This window comes from Serinus canaria, chromosome 2, assembly GCF_022539315.1.
Source record: "Serinus canaria isolate serCan28SL12 chromosome 2, serCan2020, whole genome shotgun sequence".
NCBI classification, from domain to species: domain Eukaryota; kingdom Metazoa; phylum Chordata; class Aves; order Passeriformes; family Fringillidae; genus Serinus; species Serinus canaria.
In genome coordinates, this window is record NC_066315.1 from 60,931,790 (window position 1) to 60,951,140 (window position 19,351).

General features: G+C 35.8%; 1 protein-coding gene and 1 long non-coding RNA gene across 3 annotated transcripts in view; both read right to left on the reverse strand.

Annotated features, from left to right (window-relative positions):
* CDKAL1 (CDK5 regulatory subunit associated protein 1 like 1) overlaps nt 1-19,351 on the reverse strand; it is a 378,008-nt gene that overhangs the window by 158,375 nt on the left and 200,282 nt on the right. The gene's annotated exons all lie outside the window — the stretch shown is intronic.
* Nucleotides 16,307-18,389, reverse strand: LOC127059334 (uncharacterized). The gene is made up of 2 exons (XR_007777031.1): nt 18,243-18,389; nt 16,307-17,688 (listed from the first exon to the last, which is right to left on the reverse strand). It is a non-coding gene; the product is annotated as an uncharacterized LOC127059334 (long non-coding RNA).

Below are 19,351 nucleotides of genomic sequence, written 5' to 3' on the forward strand. Positions count from 1 at the left end.
ATCTAAGAAAGCAAGGCTTCCAGAATCATGTTTTGCACGTATCATTCTATTTCCAGTGACTTCTGAATTCATTGACCAATTTCTATGAAATTGGGCAGAAAAATAGAATTCTCAACAACAGTAAGTTTCCACAAGTTTAATGAACAACAGCCAGAGAAGCATTCCCCAAGCATGTGTCCCACTTCAAGGGAAAGCAGGCAGGACTGCCTCTCCGTTTATTTGGGTATCGCCACCAGCCTGGAATATCACACATGGAAAAAAAAGGGGGGTTCATACTGGTGGAGAAGTCTATCATCATCACAGGGCACCAAACTTTAGAAGGCAGGCTGTATCACATCACAAAAAAGCTGGTCTTCAAAAAATATCCCAAGCATTGCATAAATAAAAGTACAGATTCATGAGAATTTGCAACTTGTAATTGTAATTACTTGTGCAAATACTTTAGTTTACTTCTAGTTAAACCTAAAGAATAGCATGTGACAGTAATCAATAGTATGGGGCAGTTAAATGATTTACCTTCTTCAGGTTGTTAATATTCCTTATCACCAGGACTCCAAGCAATTCATCAAACCATATGCTTGAATGCAAGCCACTGGAGCAATAGTTTTTATGCATATTCTCTGTGTGTATGTTTCTATGCATGACAGAACAAATATTGAGACTATCTGACAGTCTCTATTTTATTTTGCAGGTCTGTTCCAACACATTTAACCACAATGCATATCTCCTCTTTTTCCTCCCCTTCAACCTGCCCTGTCGATGACCTTAAATGCAATTTAAATGAACCACTCTCTGCTAGTAATGAGAAATAATTCAGCCTCAATGATGGTTTGTTAAAGGCTTCTCTCATAAAAGAAAGCACACGTATCTTTTCAATCATTTTGAATCACACGAAGACATTTTGGCTTAAAAAAATCATTCACTAGTGATGTTAGGGAGGATAGACGCAAGTCATATTTCAAAGTAAAATAATTTATTTGTTACAGGCATTAATTATAAATTTAACATAAGGGAACCACAGCCTGACCAATTTCTGTCCTGAAGTTTCAGAACTACCAAGTTCTGCTGCCTTCCCACATTGAGAAGAAGGATTTAATAATTCTCCCCTCTTCACATTAATGCCTTCTTGCCCTCTATAAAACAGCACACAAAATACAAATATTTAACAGCAAAAAAAAGAAATTCACTTGTAAATAAGTCAAATAAAGACATTTAATACCAAACTTTTGTCTAGTTCTGTGAAATTATTACAGACAAATACTACAAATACTTTCAGTCTCCTAGCTCCCATTGATATCCTTAAGCACAGGTCTTTACAAAGGAATTTAAACATCTCTGAGCGTATTTTTGGGATACATGAATAGTGAACCTCGCTAGAACATTTTGTATGTGGTTCATAGTTCTTCTTCAGCTTCACACGAGACCTTCTGCTATCTTTTTTGTTTAATCCAACCATTGAAACACAATGATATAGTAAGACAGAAATTCTGGATAAGAAGCAAAAATTTGCAAAAATGGACTCCACTTTAGCCCGGATAAACAATTTAACATGTAAGGATGACAATGTACAAGTGTTACTGATTTAGAGGAGGATAATACTTATGAAAGTGTCTGCCTCATTAAAAACAGGATCATAAAACAAAAAGCTCTGTGCTGCTAGACAAACTCCATTGTGTCTTGCAGAAGTGTCAAGCCTTGGCAAACATCCAATTGCTGAAACATTGCCAGGCACATCAGATATATATTAATGCAGGATAATCTGTAAGAAAAGCATTCTTTCATAAACATTTTTTTTCTTTGTAAAACCATCAATCAACTTCCTAGCTGAGCACCATGTGGCTCAGCTTAAGAGATCCTCAGGAATGCTTCAGTGTCTATAAACCACTGACTTACTTCACAGACTTGGTGCCTTTCAGTGCTCATTGTCCTAAGTATTTGCTGAAGTTATTTGGCTGGCTGTCAGCAGCTAATTCTGATTTGTAACTTGGGAAACCAGCAGCAGGAAGTCCTTGGATCTGACTAGTGACATCCTCAGCACCAATTAGCCAAGGTGCAGACTGCCAGTAAAGAATTTTTTGCAGTTCCAATTATTTAATAGGAAGATACAGGACCACCTAAACATCTGCCAGAAAAAGAGCTAACACAAGCATCTTGTTATTTAGCCCACCTTGAACTGCAAAGAGAAACAAAAGGGCACATGCTTTTGTTCTAAAGTTGTGTTTCCTTATAAAGATATATTCTAAAAAACCACAAGTGCATTCACAATTCAACACACCAGCATTGTAAAAATAAAACAAAGCACAAAGTTTCCAAAGCCTTATTACAGAAGGGTAAATTTACATGGCTTATAAGGATTGAATTCACCTATCCAGGGAATACATACACTGAAAGAATGGCTGAAGTTACTTCTACACTAAAGGAATTCTACTGATATTCTGTGGAGTTCATCTCAAATTAGCAGTATCTGCCTCTCTATTCCATAGGAAAAAAGGTAGTTTACTTAAGCACCTGATCTTCAGGGCCACTACCTAGTTTTTAATTCGAAGCGTCCCAATGTTATTACTTTAAAAGTATGTTCAAATTCCACAACATAAATTAAAACACTATTATTTCTCCATAAGCTCATAGGAGTCAGGATGAGAAAATTAGCATTGTTTAAGTCAGTGAGAGAAAATATAAACAACCTCACTATAGCTGCAGCTACTGAATTAATATCTTGTCCACAGATTTATGAAACGAGAGGGACTGAACGACTCCATGTAAAGGCAATAATGTATTTCATCTCAGATTAACTTGAATACAATCCAATTTAGAGGAGACTAGAAACCTGAAAGGTTTTTGATGGCTTATATATCACCAATTTGCTGCTTCTATGAAGTTCTAAACAAAGAGCTAATTTAAAGGAATAATACGAACCAGAGCATACATCCTGCATTACTGTTTTTGCTTGGACACGTCCAAGTGACCTGGCTTGCAGCAGCTATCCCAGACACTTATTTAAAGAAAAACAAATCTACTAGAGAACCTTGAAAATAAAATTATGGGCTGAAGTTAAAGTACTAGGAAGAAAAAAAAAAAACAAAAAACAAGGTGGCTTATTTCAAGCTAGATTGTCTGCTTGTGCTGCAGCTGTGCCTGTATCTGGTTATATTTAATTTCTTTTAAAATGGTTCTTTAAGAAGCATCATATCACACTCTGTAATGTTAGCATTATTTTTGATGCCTGAATGACCTCAGTAAATAAATAGCATTCATCTTATCCTACAAAGAGCACTTAACTAGCTCTCTTTTAAACTGAAAATACTTCATGGCTATGGCACCCAATGGAGATGTGATTTTATTATTTCAAATAAATAATGCATGTTAGGAATAAGAAAATAAAGTGGTTTTTGAAAGACTGCCCTTTATCTCATTTCTCTTTCTCTTCTAAAAAGTTAGTAGGTAAGTTTTCTTCTTACCATAATTAGTTCTAATATGGTAGGAATTCACATGGCTCTAACCAGTGCCAGGTACTGTATAAACATCAACCCATTGCATCTTTTCTCAAAATCACACTTTTGTATCACCAGTTTGGATGCTGGAAGTGAAAAGCATACAAATGATAGCTCTCAGAAGTCGAGTCTGTTTGGAGCAGTTATTTCAGGAGTTGATATTTCCTTCACTTCTCCCTTCTAAGCCACTTCTGCAGACAGAAATTATGACACATCAGTTTCAGCACTGCTGCAGCCTAAAGGAAAGCCTCAGCAGACATTTCTTCATCAAACATGAGGACTTCTTTGCAGACAAAACCTGACAATCAAATCTGTTCTGCTTCTTCCAAGCCTTTGTTTTTCTTCTAAGGGTCTCATCCTACAAGAATATTAAAAAGATATCTATTGGATCTACAGTGGTCTTGCACTCCTATGTGCTGCAGGTTTATGTCCCTGACTCATCTTTGCACAAAATCAAACAGTAAGAAGCTGAGGAGACAAACTCAGCTTTTCTTAATTGCTAAGTTTTCTGCTGAGAAACAGCTCTCTTGCATGGCCTCCTATTTAGCCCCTCAGTAATGGAAGCAATGTAACCAGAAAAAGTAGTTGGAAGGAAGAGCATTTGACAGTGGACAGTCCTGATACTGACCAATGGAAACTGCTGCTTAGAAAGAATGAGAAGATGTATCCAGGGGTAAAAGATGACAAAAACAAAGCAAAGAAGAATGGCATGGCATCTTAAATAGTCACAACTTTTCTCCAACCACCTATTTCTCTTCTCTTCCATCCTGCAGCGAGAAGGATAAAGAAATTAATGGACTAACAATGACTAAACCTAATCTGTCTGCATCCTCATAAGGCTATTGCAATCCAGCTCTCCAGATGTTCACAGAGCAGCCATTCAGTGTGTCATCCCAGTGGAGAGGGCAGTATAGGAGGCAGTAGAAAGGGCTGATAGTGGGGGAAGCTGTCTCTGGGAGCTCACATCGAGCTTCTGTTAGCTTTGAAAGTAAAACTTCACCTTTTGTCTACTCATTTTAAGGCTTCTTTCTCCTTAAATCAACTTCTCATTTCTCAAGATCGGCTCAGTAGCTTTTCAGCTGCTACAGAAGTAGCTACTTACAAATTTTGGAGCCTGTAGAACTTACAGGCTCCAAAATTTCAGCTGTCACAGGTGCTGCAAAGTGGTTTTCATTACACATACAAATTTGATAAAGTGGATCTAGAAAAAGTGCTGTAGTAGCTACAATTCCAAGTTCAAGCCTAGGATAGTGCAAATCAAATCAGACTTGCACTATACAAAAGGACATGAGTGATATTTACCTTCTCCACTTCTGATGCAAGAGTGCAAGCCCAACCAAGTTTCAGTGGTTCGTTTTAAAAATTGATATGCTGCAAAATCATTCTGCATAAAGAATGCATGATTAAGTATTTAAACTAAGTATTTAAAATTAAGTATTAAAAATACTATGAAGAATTTAAAGCATAGGAGATTAAATACCTTTAAGCTCTGAATTGCATGTTATATGAAGGTGAGTTTTACATTTTATTCTGGTACCATTCTATCTAAATTCTTAATAGAACTCTCTGTCACATTAAGGGCAATGTGTATTTATGTCAATGTTAATCCTTATGCTTATGTGAATTCATATGTTTATTATACTTTTTCCATAATTCAGTTAACATATAGACAAAACAGTGTATATGGATTTCCAAAGAGCTCTCAAATGTCTTCCACCAATAACTTGCTGAGAAGGTAATATCTCATGGGATAGAAGGACTGATGCCTCTTGTGGATTGCCTTGCTACAGATAGGAAGCAACTTTAGGAATAAGTTGCCAGCTTTTACAATAGACAGAAATTACCACATTTGTATGTGGGTTGGTGTGTTCAAGAGACAAGAAATTTGAAAAATTGTGAAAGAGGAACACAAGAAAGATTTGTGATGACAAAATTATGCACAGGAAGTCAAAACTAAATTAGTTGTAACAACTTGCAGAGATGATAATGAACTAAGAGGTAATAATAATAACAACACAACCAATGAAAGCCTGTGCAGATAAAAAAAAGAAGAAAAAATGAAATCCACAAAAAAAGAAGAAAAAATGAAATCCTGAAAAAGAAGGGCTCAACATTATGTAGTACAGCCTGAATAAGGATGATAACTTTTTCTCTAGATAATTTTGTGAAAGCATTATCTAACTAATTAACACCAACCAAAAAAAACTTGGCAGAATGTTAACACTGAATAACAAGAGAATACAAAACTAAGGGAAAGCTAATGCTATGCCTTTTCACACACCCTTGGTATTTCAAAATTCTGAATTCTATCATGGCATTTCTTCATAAAAGTTATCACAAAGAAAACTGTAATAAAGCAGACACAAGAAAATCCACAATTCAGTTTGAGAATGACAGAGGTGAAGGAGAATACAACAAAGATGTATAGAACCTTGAGCTTGCCAAGGTCATCAGGAAAATGACAATGCACCTATTTTCAGTATTTGAGATTCCATAGATTTATAGAACCAATAAGTGTCTTGGGCAAAAGCTTTAGGTAGAAAAAATTGATATTGCAAACAGAAAGTATGAAACTCACTGCTATGGGCTGCTGCAGAGACTGGAACTGTAAGTCTGTAAGAAAATTTATGAAGAAGAGGCTATTAAAGATGATTTTCAGACTGCAATCTCTGACATGGGAGGGCCCATGAAGCTGGGGGCCATGCAAGGCTTAAGCTGAGCCTCACCTCGAGCTGCCTCACTTTTTTCACTGTTCCCAAAGCATCCTACTGAGCACCACTGGAGAATAGCAGAACAAGCTTACTGAGTATTCTTGGCAGTTCCCTGACACAACAGAGCAACACTTCTTCATGATACCTACTTCAGTCACCTGTCAGGGTGTGAACAAGGCAGGAGAAAATGGCAAGTTACACTGACTATAGATGAATCCATGATTTTATAATAAAAGACAGTGCACTGAACAACAATTCCAAAGTTTGATAGAATTTTCATATCCTCTCTATTCCAGGCTTTGCAATTCAAGGGAAATGTGGGCTTTGGTCAGACTGGGGAATCCCATATACTGGGGAATCCCATTTTCTAAGACAAAATCAAGTATAGATATATGGAGTTATATTTTCCTCAAACACCTTGTCAGGCTAAAAAAATAAACCATCTAAAAGTGAAACTCAAATGTCACATTAGAAAAATAGGCAGTTCAGCTCTGCCTAAGCACTTACTTACAATGCTTTATCATAACGGTATCGCTCTTCTTAACAGAAGGAAACCTTTTTATTTCAAGTATTAAAATATCTTCACTTGAAAAGCTGAGACAAAGGCACAAAATTCAGCTGCCTAAATGCTGGAGTTTCAATTCAGTCTAGTGATGAGTACCAGGATGTCATTAGGCATCTAAACAGAGTAGGAACAACCAGGAGCAAGGAGAATGATGTGTCACAGAGCACGATGTGATGCAAGCATGGCAGAGAGCATCACTGCTAAGCACAGACACTGTGCCACCTGGATCCAGGCAATAAGATGACCACATCTTTGTTTTATTCCAAGGAAAAAGAACTGCCAAAAACTAAGAGGTCTGGGCTTGCTTAAAAGATACTCATCCAACTGAGATGATTTTAGATGAAAGAAAATGGGAACTGTGTAATTATATACACTTACCTTGACAAATAGAAAGCAATCTGTGATTAGAACGTAGTAATTAGTTACAAAACGCTTCCCATGGATTTAATTACCCATCAGTCTACATGTTTCTTAATTACTTTTATCTCATTGAATCAGTAAAAATTTCTGCCTGGGGCAACTGCCACTCACTTATTTACACAGCTTCTAGTTTTTACAGTGAATATATTACAGCAACATGGCCAAACAATGCTAGAATTACAGTTTAAATTTCATGCATAAGAAATTTCTCCCTCAATTTTCTATGGAAATTATTTTCTTACATGTGAATTCAGACCTTACTTTATTATCCATGTGTTCAGGAAGCTTGAAAACATCCAAGGTATCATTGAAAAGAAATTCAAAGAAAAACCACAAAGTTCTTAAGTAAAAACAGAAACAACAACAAAAATACATTATACTCACATAAATGAAAAAATGGTTAGCAAGCAAAATTGTAAACGTGATAGACACACAACTTCCCAGAGAAATGTATGAAATTTCTAAATTTGAATCAAATCTTTAGATGTAAGAACTTCAGAGGGTATAAAACTGACTCCAAAACTGCCCTGTTATTGGTAACATCCTCCATCATCAGCACAGCCTCCTTGGTGTCAGTATTTGTTAAGGTCAAGAGATATGATTAAGTCACCCAAACTGCACAGAGTACACAGCTGCCACAATGATTCACATGGACAGAGAATAATTACAAAAAATGAAACCAAATTTGTAGTTGCAGAATTAATAAGAATGTCTTTGTCTACACAAAACCCAGAAGGGTCAATTCATTTCCCTGCATTTTGGGTGTAGTGACTCCTGCTATGTTTACCTGCTGTTTGCTCTGAAAAGAGACTCTTTGCAGCAAGAACTTTGTCTTTCAGTCAAATTGATGGGCAGAATATTCCCAATATGAAATAAATAACTACTACACATTGCATACATTTCTATAAGGTAATGTGCATTGAAAAAATGGTTTTTTTTCACAACTGAACTTTTCAGAACTTATGATTAGCAAAAGCATAAATATGGTTTAAGTGGCAAATGTCAAAAAGTACAAATAACAAAAGTTAATATAATTTACATTGAGAAAACACTGGAGCTATTCTAGCAAATACCAAGAGCAAAAAAGGTAGGTTCCTCTAGCTGCTGACACATTAGTTATTATATTTTTCTCAAAGAAATTTTGCTAAATGGCTAGTATCCTGAAGCTTGATAAAAATTATGCCTTCTCTAATGAGGGCTGGTTTTGTTTTGGGGTTGCTGTGGGTTTTTAAAATTTTTTAAAATATGATTAATATATCCTAGTGAACCTTTTCTGTCTCTCTACGCCAGCAGTTCTGTAATCGCTTTCACCTTTGAGACACCATCAATTTCATATCACATTTGCATTTGCTTACAAATTAATGAAGAATAAAAATGTTAAAAATTGTCCATGAGTTGCTATCTTACTGCCTGCTGTCCTAAATGTTTCTCTATAATTTAAAAAAACTTTTTAAATGTACAGTTATCAAAAAAGGGCAATTCCAGGACATGCCTTTGGTCCTATTAGTTCAAGCGTGTATAAAAGGCTGCAACTGTTATACTATCTTTTTATTTCTAAAAAACACACCCACTCAGATGTATTTTCTCATGCATATAGATATTGAAAATATTTCCACTAGGGCAAAGAAAAAGGTGTTGGAGTAAAGCTTCTAGCAAGAAAAAAAGCAAAATCAGTCCTTGCACATCAGCAGGGATGCTCATGGCATCTTTTGGAGAAGCAGCAAGGGCAGCTGGCTGAGGCTGAGCAGTAGCAAACCTCAGCTGCAGCCTTTGAGGACGTGGGACAGCTCACCTGCCTGACATAACATCATCCCCTCTGCTGGGCTCCTTTCACACCTGGCCCACAAAAGTGCCCAGTTATCAGCGAGAGTCTGAAAATGCACATCTCAGTCCTGTCATCAAAAGCCAGATTTTCCTCGTAGCTTTAGTAGTTAAAAATCAATGAGTAAAGTAATCTTAATGTGCAAAAGTTGCAGGTCTGTTGAATTATTAATAAGCAATACAACTGTAAATGCTTTTGTTCACCATTCTTCAGTGCACTTGCAAATGATTTCAAAACGAAAGGTGCTGAAGCATGAAGATTATAGGCAGCCATTGCTTTTTGAAATCACAGTGCAGGGAATTGGTGGAATTCTTGCCTGCTTGGGTTATAATCAGACATTGTGAACTTTCCTTGAAAGCAGACTTCAAATTCACAGGGGTCCCCAGCCTTCAATCAAGAGAATGCTTGAAACGACCTCCATCTGCCATTTTAATGTATTCTTCCCAAAGACTTCCATAAATATTTAATATAAGAAATGCACTGTTTAAACACAATGAGTAGCTTGTGAAATTAAAATTGGCTGACGGATTACACAATATAATACACAGTAAACAATGGTAGAGAAACCATAGGCAGAGCCACACACTCTCCTTCTGCTCTTCAGTTAAATGAATCAGAAAGGAACGTGAAGACAAATTTCATGACACTCTTATTAAAGATATAGCAAGCCTTGTACAACAGCCTTAATGCAGAGCATGTCCCTAATCTCATGTGTGCATGGGCACAAAACAGACACTTGCCTGTCAGCTGGAGAGAAGACATATACAGAATATTTCTTTTTTTTTTTTTTCCTGCATCGCTTCTTTGCAAGGCAGCAAAAGCCTTCCTTCCCCACCCTCTTCAAAGCCCTACAATGACAAAGCTGAGAAGACAAAGCTCTGTCCAAGATTTTAAGTTGGGGCTTAAAAGGGTGAATAATTAAACGACCCAGTTTTGAAAAACACTAGACATCAGATGACACTAAACCCACAGCAAATGCTTTGCAGGCTGCCTGACATACAGCCTCAACCAAATCACTGAGACAACTGCATTAGCAAATCTGTCAACAAAGCACATCCTGGCAATTTTTTCACACATTTGCACTTTCTGGAAAAGCAGTTGTATGTAATTTACAAAATTCCCAAATTTAAACATTCACAAGGAGCTTAGCAATGTATGCTGCCTGCTCTGCATGCCTGCATTTGATATTTACATACAGATACATATACACATATATATACAGGAAAAGATACAAATTTATTTTTACCCTACCACATTCACTCCTTATAACAGCTGAAACATCTATACATAAAAGTATAAATACTAAGTATATTTGCATGTTTGCAACGCAAAATTACACCTCTTAAATATTTTGAAATACATCTCTGGTACACAGCATCAGAACCTACTTTTCTACTCCAACCTGGAGTGTTGCTTTATCAGTAAATAAGAAGTGAGTATTGTTTCTGTAAGAAAAACAGTTCTTTTTTAGAAAATATCATGCCCTTGATAGGAAAAAAAAAAAAAAAAAAAAAACCACAAAACAATCCAGGACAAGTATGAAAACAATGCTTAATCCTGCCTGGAAATGTATATCTAGATAAGGCTTAACTCCATATGAAGACGCAAACAAGATACAAATACAGGAATTCAGTGGAGAAACCAACCCTAGCATTATTTGTGTGTGAGAGGGATTCATTGAAGAAACCAATCCTAACATTACTTCTGTGTATACACACACATATAAATGTGTTTATATGACATGTATATACATTAGTTGTTTTGCAGATTTCTCAAAGCCAGGACCCCATAATTCTGTGAAAGCACCAACAGAAACATACATACAGTAGTAAACCACTGTAGCTACAGTCTTAATTTTTATAGTAACCTTTTATACCTTTTGAAATAAATCAAATTCATTTTAAAGCACATGAATTTTAGGCAAAAAAATTGTTCTATCAGATGTATTTTTCTATTATTCCTGCCTACGTACAGTATCAGAAGAGGCTCCTTTCCACATTTTTAGAACTCAAAACTCTTTAACCAAATTTTATTTTAAAGAGAAATTACAGATCAAATTTATACCTACCCATTGCCCAAGTCAAGCCTTCCCAATCCAACTGCCACTATCAAAATCCTCTGAACTGCAATTAATGATATAATTAATACTTTTTATCATTCTAGATCTCAGTACATTTATTTTTCAAAAAAAAAAAAAAAATCACAAAAATTTACAAACATTTGCTGTCCCTTACTCTCTTTCTCTCTGGATACACTACATCTTAAAAAAGCTCATTTACTGAGATTATCATACCAAATATATTTTCTGTACCTTATGCAAACCACAGTCTTGGAATCTAGGTGGAACATCCACTAAATAAGGTTTCTAATCATTCTTCATTCAAGGACACAATACCAAACCAAAAAATCCTATTATGCATCCATTGAAAACTTTTCCTGATTCTCTTACCAGCCATTGCTATACACAACATACAAGCACGAACACATATGTGTGACGACACGTATCTTTAACAGAGAGCAGTTTCTGGGAGACAGAAGAATGTGTGACAGGACCCAAGATGATAATCAAGATAGCACTTCAAATCCCTTAACAAGCTTCAGTTCAGCCTGAAGCAGCATTAGATTCTAATAAAATACAGGGCAATAGGAAATGATGTGAAACGTCTGGTTTTCCCAGTTTTACTCACAAGCATATCTTGATGGGTTGCTGGTCAAAAAAAAAAAAAAAAAAAAAAAAAAAAAAAAAAACAGAAAAGGGAGGAAGAGAGGGAGGGAGGGAAAGACAGAAATCTTTGGAAGAAGGGAAATAAAAATGAGTAACCCTGACCATGCAGAAAATCTTAGAGGAGGCAGAGTAAGAGGAATGCAAAAGTCACAGAATAACAGAGGTCATGAATCTGGTGTTTCCGAGTGCTCAGAGCACTAAATCTGAATTTACTGTTGACCCCAGAGAGTAAAAATCTTCTCCAGTTGTTCAGACCCATCAAGCAGATCATAAAAATTAAGATCTATAGAGATGCTCCTACTTATAAGGGCAACTGCTCTTTATCATCTTCACTACAATTAATTCAAAATATTTCAAGAAGTCCATGAACTAGGAAATTACCGCTTTCAAGAAGAGATTACAACATTAGATAGCAGTGGCTTAATTTGCATTGCTGACAAGAAAATCCAGAAAACTCATTAATTTTACAACAGATACAACTCCTTATTTCATTACCTTGTAAACCTTTTTTTTCTGCTTTATGTCCTCTTTTTGGAAGAAGAGCCTTGCTTCTCTCTCATTTAAACCTAATGATTTGGTCCAACAAAAGCATTTAGCTATTTTCCTTTGGAATGGATTTCCTGTAAGCTGTATTAAGTTAGAATCTAGCTACAACTACCAATGCACTGACAGTCAAAAAACACACAAGTTTTTAATGTCAACGAATATCACTTATATCTTACTTCCTTTTTGAGATATTTGTCAAACAGTTCATAACTCTAAGTGCCAGGAGCAATCAAACTATGGGGTTTTTTATAATGTTAAATTCCCAAAATGCTTATTAGCTTTTCCTTCCTTGCAAGTGAAATGTAAAAACATAATTTTGGAGAATTAAGCCATTGTATCACTTGAAAAAACTATCAGAAACTCCAAACAAAGCTCCCAAATGTACAATCTGAAAACTAGGTTTCTTCTTCTGCTAGTAGAAGTCTTTGCCTTGAGGGAGATGAAGACTGACAGCGGAGGCACAAATTTTGGCACCCTCACGGCTGGCAGCACAGGCCACTTAAAGGAGGAGTGCTCAGTAATTGCTGTTTTAAATAAGCAGTGCCTGTAGACAGCAACTTACAGAAAAAAGCAGTGCTTAAGTGCTAAGTTGCAGTTACTTTTATGCCAAATTAGAATAAACTAGCTGGACACTATTTCTGTCAAAGTGACACAGAGACATAATTGAGCAGATACCGTGACTAGACCATTACATGATTCTGCCAGTCCAAGGAATTTACAAACATCATGTAAAGTGTCAATTCTCCCATTTAAAAGAAATTAGAAAAAGCGGAATCAGTGCTGAATCAGGGGACAGAGAACACCAGGCTGGGTAGTGCTAAGCTGAAGATGATGCAGCTGTCTTCCAAGAAGCCAAGAACTCAAAAAAAGTCAACAAATCTTAAATAAATGCTTATTTTTGTGAAAACATGAATATTGATGAAAATTAAAAGTGGTGCTGAAGACTAAGAGAGTCCAATACAATGAATACTAAAGGCAAAGGCATTTGTTGGTATTCTCAACATCCAAACTGTTGAGAATATTTATGTCAGAGGAACTGGAAAAACATATATTCTGAAAACTATTCTTGCTTGAATAATATCAAGTGTGTGTGAAATTTTGCTGACTTGTGAATCATAATAAATCTTTTCCCACCAGGTCAATATCCAGGACAGAAGTATTTTATCTGATTTGTAGAACAATAGAGATCCTCAACAGGCCTATATATTCACAATACTTAGTACCTAAAATTATTTATTTCATAAAAAAAAGTGATGCTATTAATATAAATTTCCCAAGAGACTTGGCAAAAATCACAATTAAAGCAATTGAAACAAACTAACTTCAGAAAAATAGTAAGATACTGTATTAATATAAGTTGCCAATGAAAAACTTGTTAGTTTCTCCCTGAAACATTTCAAACTAGTTCTGGGCAAACAGTGTCCCCTCCCCCACCCTTTTTAATTCTTCTTTTCAATTTACTACTCACTTGGAGAAGTGACCTTACTTTTGCCCTGCATCTCCCTCTGGTGGTTTCCTTTTCTTTCTATTTAAAAGCAATTGTAGTAAGGAGATTCTTCTTGTCTTGCTCTAAAGCAAAACAGAGCTTTAAGTTTCAACTATTTTCATCTCCTTCTCCTTTCACTCGAGCTAAACTAACACAATAAAACTGAAGCTGTCTCACTCAACTTTCCTTCCCCCACTGTCCCTGCCAAGCTCTTTGCTGTTTCTCTGGCCATTCCTTTAGCCATACCCATGAAAACCAATCAGTTTTCTGAGAGGGAGCTAGCAGGATTATAAAAGCAGACAGTCCATACTGCAGACATTGATGCTCTCTGAAGTATTTCCTTACGCACATCAGCATTACTACAGCTGCCTGCTGATGAATTTGCATCACTGGGATTTACAAACCTGAATTGCCAGTGCTCCCACGCTGTGGATCGACAACAGAATGTGAAGGTTTTACTGACACAGTTCAAAGAAGAGATGCCAATGAGCCAACACCAGCTCTCAGATTTCTAAAGGATGTCAACCTGTTTGCTGACAGAATAGAAAGGCACATGCACAGGAGGAGAAATGCAAAATGTAATTCTCAATGAGAACTGAAAACCTGCTCCTACCAAAAATAACATCAGCAAAGAGCGCTTGTAACTACCAAATTTGCTACATTTTATGTTTCTTTATCTGTTTTGGGGCTTTGTCCTTGTAGAAGTTGCTTTTTTCACCAGTATTTTTATATGGAGATTATTTCCAACAATATCTGACGCTTTTTGAATTTAAAAAGAATTAAGTCAAAGCTTCCAAGGACACAGGGTAACATTTTGATAGGCCTTTGACTACTTACCACTTTTTAACTACTAATGGTTTAAGTTGTTAAGTCATTACAGATGGTTCTGAAACTTTTACCCAACATCTCATTTTCCTTAACTTGGTTATATTAAAATAATGTACTGTTCCTAACAGTACAAATAGTTTCTTACACTGAAGAGTCCCTTAAGAAAAAATGATTCTTCAGGAAAACATGGAAATAGAGAGCAGGAACCACTGCTGTAGTAAAAAAGAAAACCTTTAGAGTGATAGATGAGTAACTAACTACACAAATTGTTTTAACTCAATGAGAAACATTCCAGAAAAACATTCACCAAGTGGAACACAAGAGCTTTCCTGGCTTCAGAAAAATATGATAAACAATGGACAGAAAAATAAAACAAAATCGAAATGATCACACAAAGTCTTTTCAAATGTTGTCTAATGTTAGCACCATCCTCCCCTCACTTTTATGCTCTTGAGACGCACGTCAGTGTACCAGAGAAACATCAATCATCAAGCAAGAGAAAAACATAAAGCCTATCAAACGGTAGGCTGGGTTTTTCTCAGGAAAAATGTCAGAGCATTTCTCTTTGATCTTTTTCTTTTTTCCTCTTTCAGAAACAGACCAGGAAAACTTCTCCACCCTATAAAAATAATAAAGCACAAAGCCACACTTTCCAGTCCAATCCAGACAATAATCTCCAATGAAAATCATTTCTTTCCAGTGACACCAAATGACAAATTAACATTAAAAATGCTGGATCAAATATTAAAATCATAATTTCATTTGAAAGAGGAAATTTCTGCTTTTATCATTGATCAATAAGAAAAAGGAAATAATGTCTTAATAATGACACTAACAGACTAATTATACATCTAATTTTCAGTGTCTAAAAAACCTACAGACTTCATTTTGTCATGTCCAGAAGCCTGTAAATTGAATATAATCAACACTATAATTAAGATTTCAAAATAGCTTCTATTGTACAAGTTTGCCTTCAGTAATTAATCACTTCCCGGGAAAAATCTTCTGGGATTAAGTGACCATTTCACTCAGAAAAAAAACCACAACACACACACACACACTCTCTCTATATAAAATTTAAATAAGTCTATATGCTATACAAAGAAAACAGACTTTTCCTGAAAGTTTTTATATTCTGCTTTTCAGCTTAAAACAGCAATTTCTTTGCAGCATGAGAATACAACTGCTACATTTTAATAAGAAACCAGCCATAGTCTTCTGAAGAGAGACTGCTGTTGAGGAGACACCTGGAATATCAGCACCCACTTCTGGAAGGCACAACTGACCTTTAAAAACAACTGATCAGAAATACAAGTCAGATGCACAGGGCCTGGCAATGATAAGCAAATCCTAACAAAAGACAAGGCTTTCCCTGAAGCTTTTTACACAAATTAGGTGATCAGCAGAATTCAGATTAAGAAGTCAAGTCTAAAAAAACTGGTTCTGAATCTTTGTACGCCGACAGTGAACTGGGAGACCAAACCTCAGCATGTAAGCCTATGAATGTTGGGAAATCCAATTATTGTTACTATATCTGTATCATATTGAAGGCATTGAAGTAAATGGGTAATAGACTGGGAGAGTAAAAACTGAGTTAATGCAGAAGCCACTTTTCAAAATCTGGTAGCTCTACCATTGCCTGTCAAGTATTTACAGCACCTTGTAAGACACTTTCCTTCCCTGAAAAACAAATTGAGAAATGAAATTAACCCTTGAATTTACAAAAGTTTATTTTCCTAATACTGGAATTCAGGCAGATATCCATAAATATTTCTTTTTATATAAAAAGGCAAATGAAGCATTTTTATCAAAAGTTTCTTTCCTGTTTCAACCTTTGGCAAATAAAAATCCAAGTTAAGTAAACCGGGAAATGGTTAATGACTCAATATTAAATAAAATGTCACTATTTGAAATATATGGTCATTGAAGTTCCAATATACTGGTATTAAAAACATTTTGAAACCATATTTTGACAAGAATTAATCTTAGCATAAATATTTTTCTTCTATATGGAAAAGAATTTTATTGTGTGACTACTAAAAAAGCCTGTCATTCCTGTGTAATAACTGATCTATAAATGTATTCAATCACGTAATCTACAATGAAATTAAAAAGCAATTGCACATAAATAGCAATCTAAACACCTTTACAGGTCACACACTTAAATATTTGCTTGTTACTAGACACACAGCTTGGCTGATTTCACTGAAGGTGCATAAATGGTGTAAGTAAATAACGGAGACCTGAAAGGTAACGAATAATATTGGCATACTTACAAATCCAATGACAGATTTTTTTCCTTGCCTATCCAAACTAGGATACAAACTGCTTAAAGCTCAGGGGTGAATATGGACAAGACCGTCCCGTTTTATTGATTTCCCCCCTTCCATTCTGACAGAGGAAACACAGGCCCACAAGGCGGAGGGCAAATGTTCAGGTTCAGCAGAGAAAAAGGAATCCCCTACACCATCCATACACTGGCCTCACCAGGATTGTTTTGAAACTACTGACCCAACATACCAAGAGCTTATACTGTTCAACAGCCCAACTGATTAAAGGAGTTATTACCAACATAAGTGGCAGAAACCATATTAAAAGTATCATGGCAGTATCTAGCATTAAAGAAAGTTGTTACTGAATGAGACTGAAGTCTGATACAGTTTACAAATGCAAAAGTGGAAGGACTATAGAAAAACTTGTTTCAGAAAATCTAACAGCTCAGCAGATCTGTGTGAAGAAGCCCTTTATACTTATCCTTCAAGTATTTTCAATTCTAATTGGGAAAATAATTATCACCTCCACATAAGACATTTTACATAGATGAAAACAGAAAAGTACAGAGAAGAAAAAAAATACAGAAAAAATTTAGTATGTCCTTTATGCTCGAAGGAAAAGCCCACAAAATTACTCAGTGAGCTCTGCAGCCAGCAGCACAATCTCATAAGCTCTTGATTAAATTCTTCTCACTTAAAAAAAACCCCTGTAGAACTCAGAAGGGGCAGATGTACTCCTGAGCCAAAGAATCCTCATTCAGGTCAGTGAATTGTCACAGGACCCCAGCAGAATCCCTCCTTTTGCTACTCAGAAAATTTGCCTGAAAAGGAAAAATTAGAATGAAAAATGCTTGTGAAAATTGCAAATTTAAAGTGCAATAACAACAAGCTGGACAGCAGTACAACTACCATGCATTATGTACAGCTCCAAAGATCCTAGAAAACTGCACAGGAAAATGGAAAGAAACAGGTGGGCTTATGAAATTCTGGCCTACTAAGGAGAATCTGTAGCACATGAAAAAAACAATCCTGCAATAAGCAGTCACAGAGAACAGTTTGAGCAGTTTATTACCATAAAATAGCAACAGACACAATGTTACAAGTTCCCTATGTTCTTACCAAAATACTAGTTACTTCCCAAAAAACAAGACTTTATTACTTTGAACCTGGAGGGAACACTGGCAGTACTAAATGCTACAGTATTTTCAGTTCTAAGAGTTTACAAATTATCAATATATACCTCCTACAGAAATGACACTGATGCAGAAAAACAACAAAAACAAAACCCAAAGAAACTCATCTGTCTATGCAGTATAAATGTACATGCAGTTAAAAGTCTATGCGTTCTGCCAGGACTCAGATAAATATCAGTTACCTCATAAGCTGTAATTTTCATCTGTGAGAAGTCAGTCCAAGGCAGACTCAAGTTAATTCAGTTTAGGTTCATCTGCAACAGGACAGTCTGAATTCTGTATCTGCCTATGGTACAGTGAAGTTCCAGCACTTCTCACACATGCAAAGCCAATATATCTATGAAGAACCAACACAAAGATAGCAATATGTAGATGGACACCTCAGTTATAGATGTGAAAACACCTTCCTATAGAAACAGAAATATTAAATCAATACGTTTAATATTAAAACCTAATAGGAATTTTATGAAGCTTAAAATCCTGGAAAAAATGGAAAGAGCTATATAGTACATATACTGTGCTTTTCTTATTAGGTCTTATGTTAGCTACAATTAAATATTTCAAGGTAACAATGATACAATTATGATTTACTCTAATAACTACATTAGAATCAGACACTACTCCTAAGAAGATCGTGCTGAACTGAGTGGTTTGTACTGAAGCTTTTTATTGCTGTTTCTATTAAAATTACATTTGTATGTTTGCATGGACAGGTTTTGGGGTTTTGGTGCAGCTAAAGATATGTAAGGTTTTTTGTTTGTTTTTAACCATGCGAGCGTGGGCCAGACATGGACTTGTAACATCAGTCCAAAGGAGACAATTAAACCTTTAAAACTAAAAGGCAGGTAAGGACAGACTGTCTCTGGAGATTCAAAATAGTACACAGAAAAACTATTAGCCATTACAAACCCTACCCTGTGATACTAAAGTGATGATCAACATAAGTCCTAAACACTTGCTTCTATATTCTCTTGCTCAGAACCATTATTTGCCAGTAAACAGTATTAATAAACACCTTGTCATATGACAACCTGAGGACATAATGACTGGATAGCCTGTCAAGACCAGCAGAAAACAAGCCCAAACAACTTCCAGTGAAACCACATTCTTAAATTTAGGGTTCAAGGATAGCAAACAAGAAAAACAAAACAAAAAAGCAACAAACCATGACAAAAATATGCTAATAGCTCTGTAGCACCCTGAACCACCAAAAATTTAAATGCCAGCATGCTACAAACAAAACAAGTAAATTTTCTGCCACATGACCTACACCAGCTACCCATACTACTCT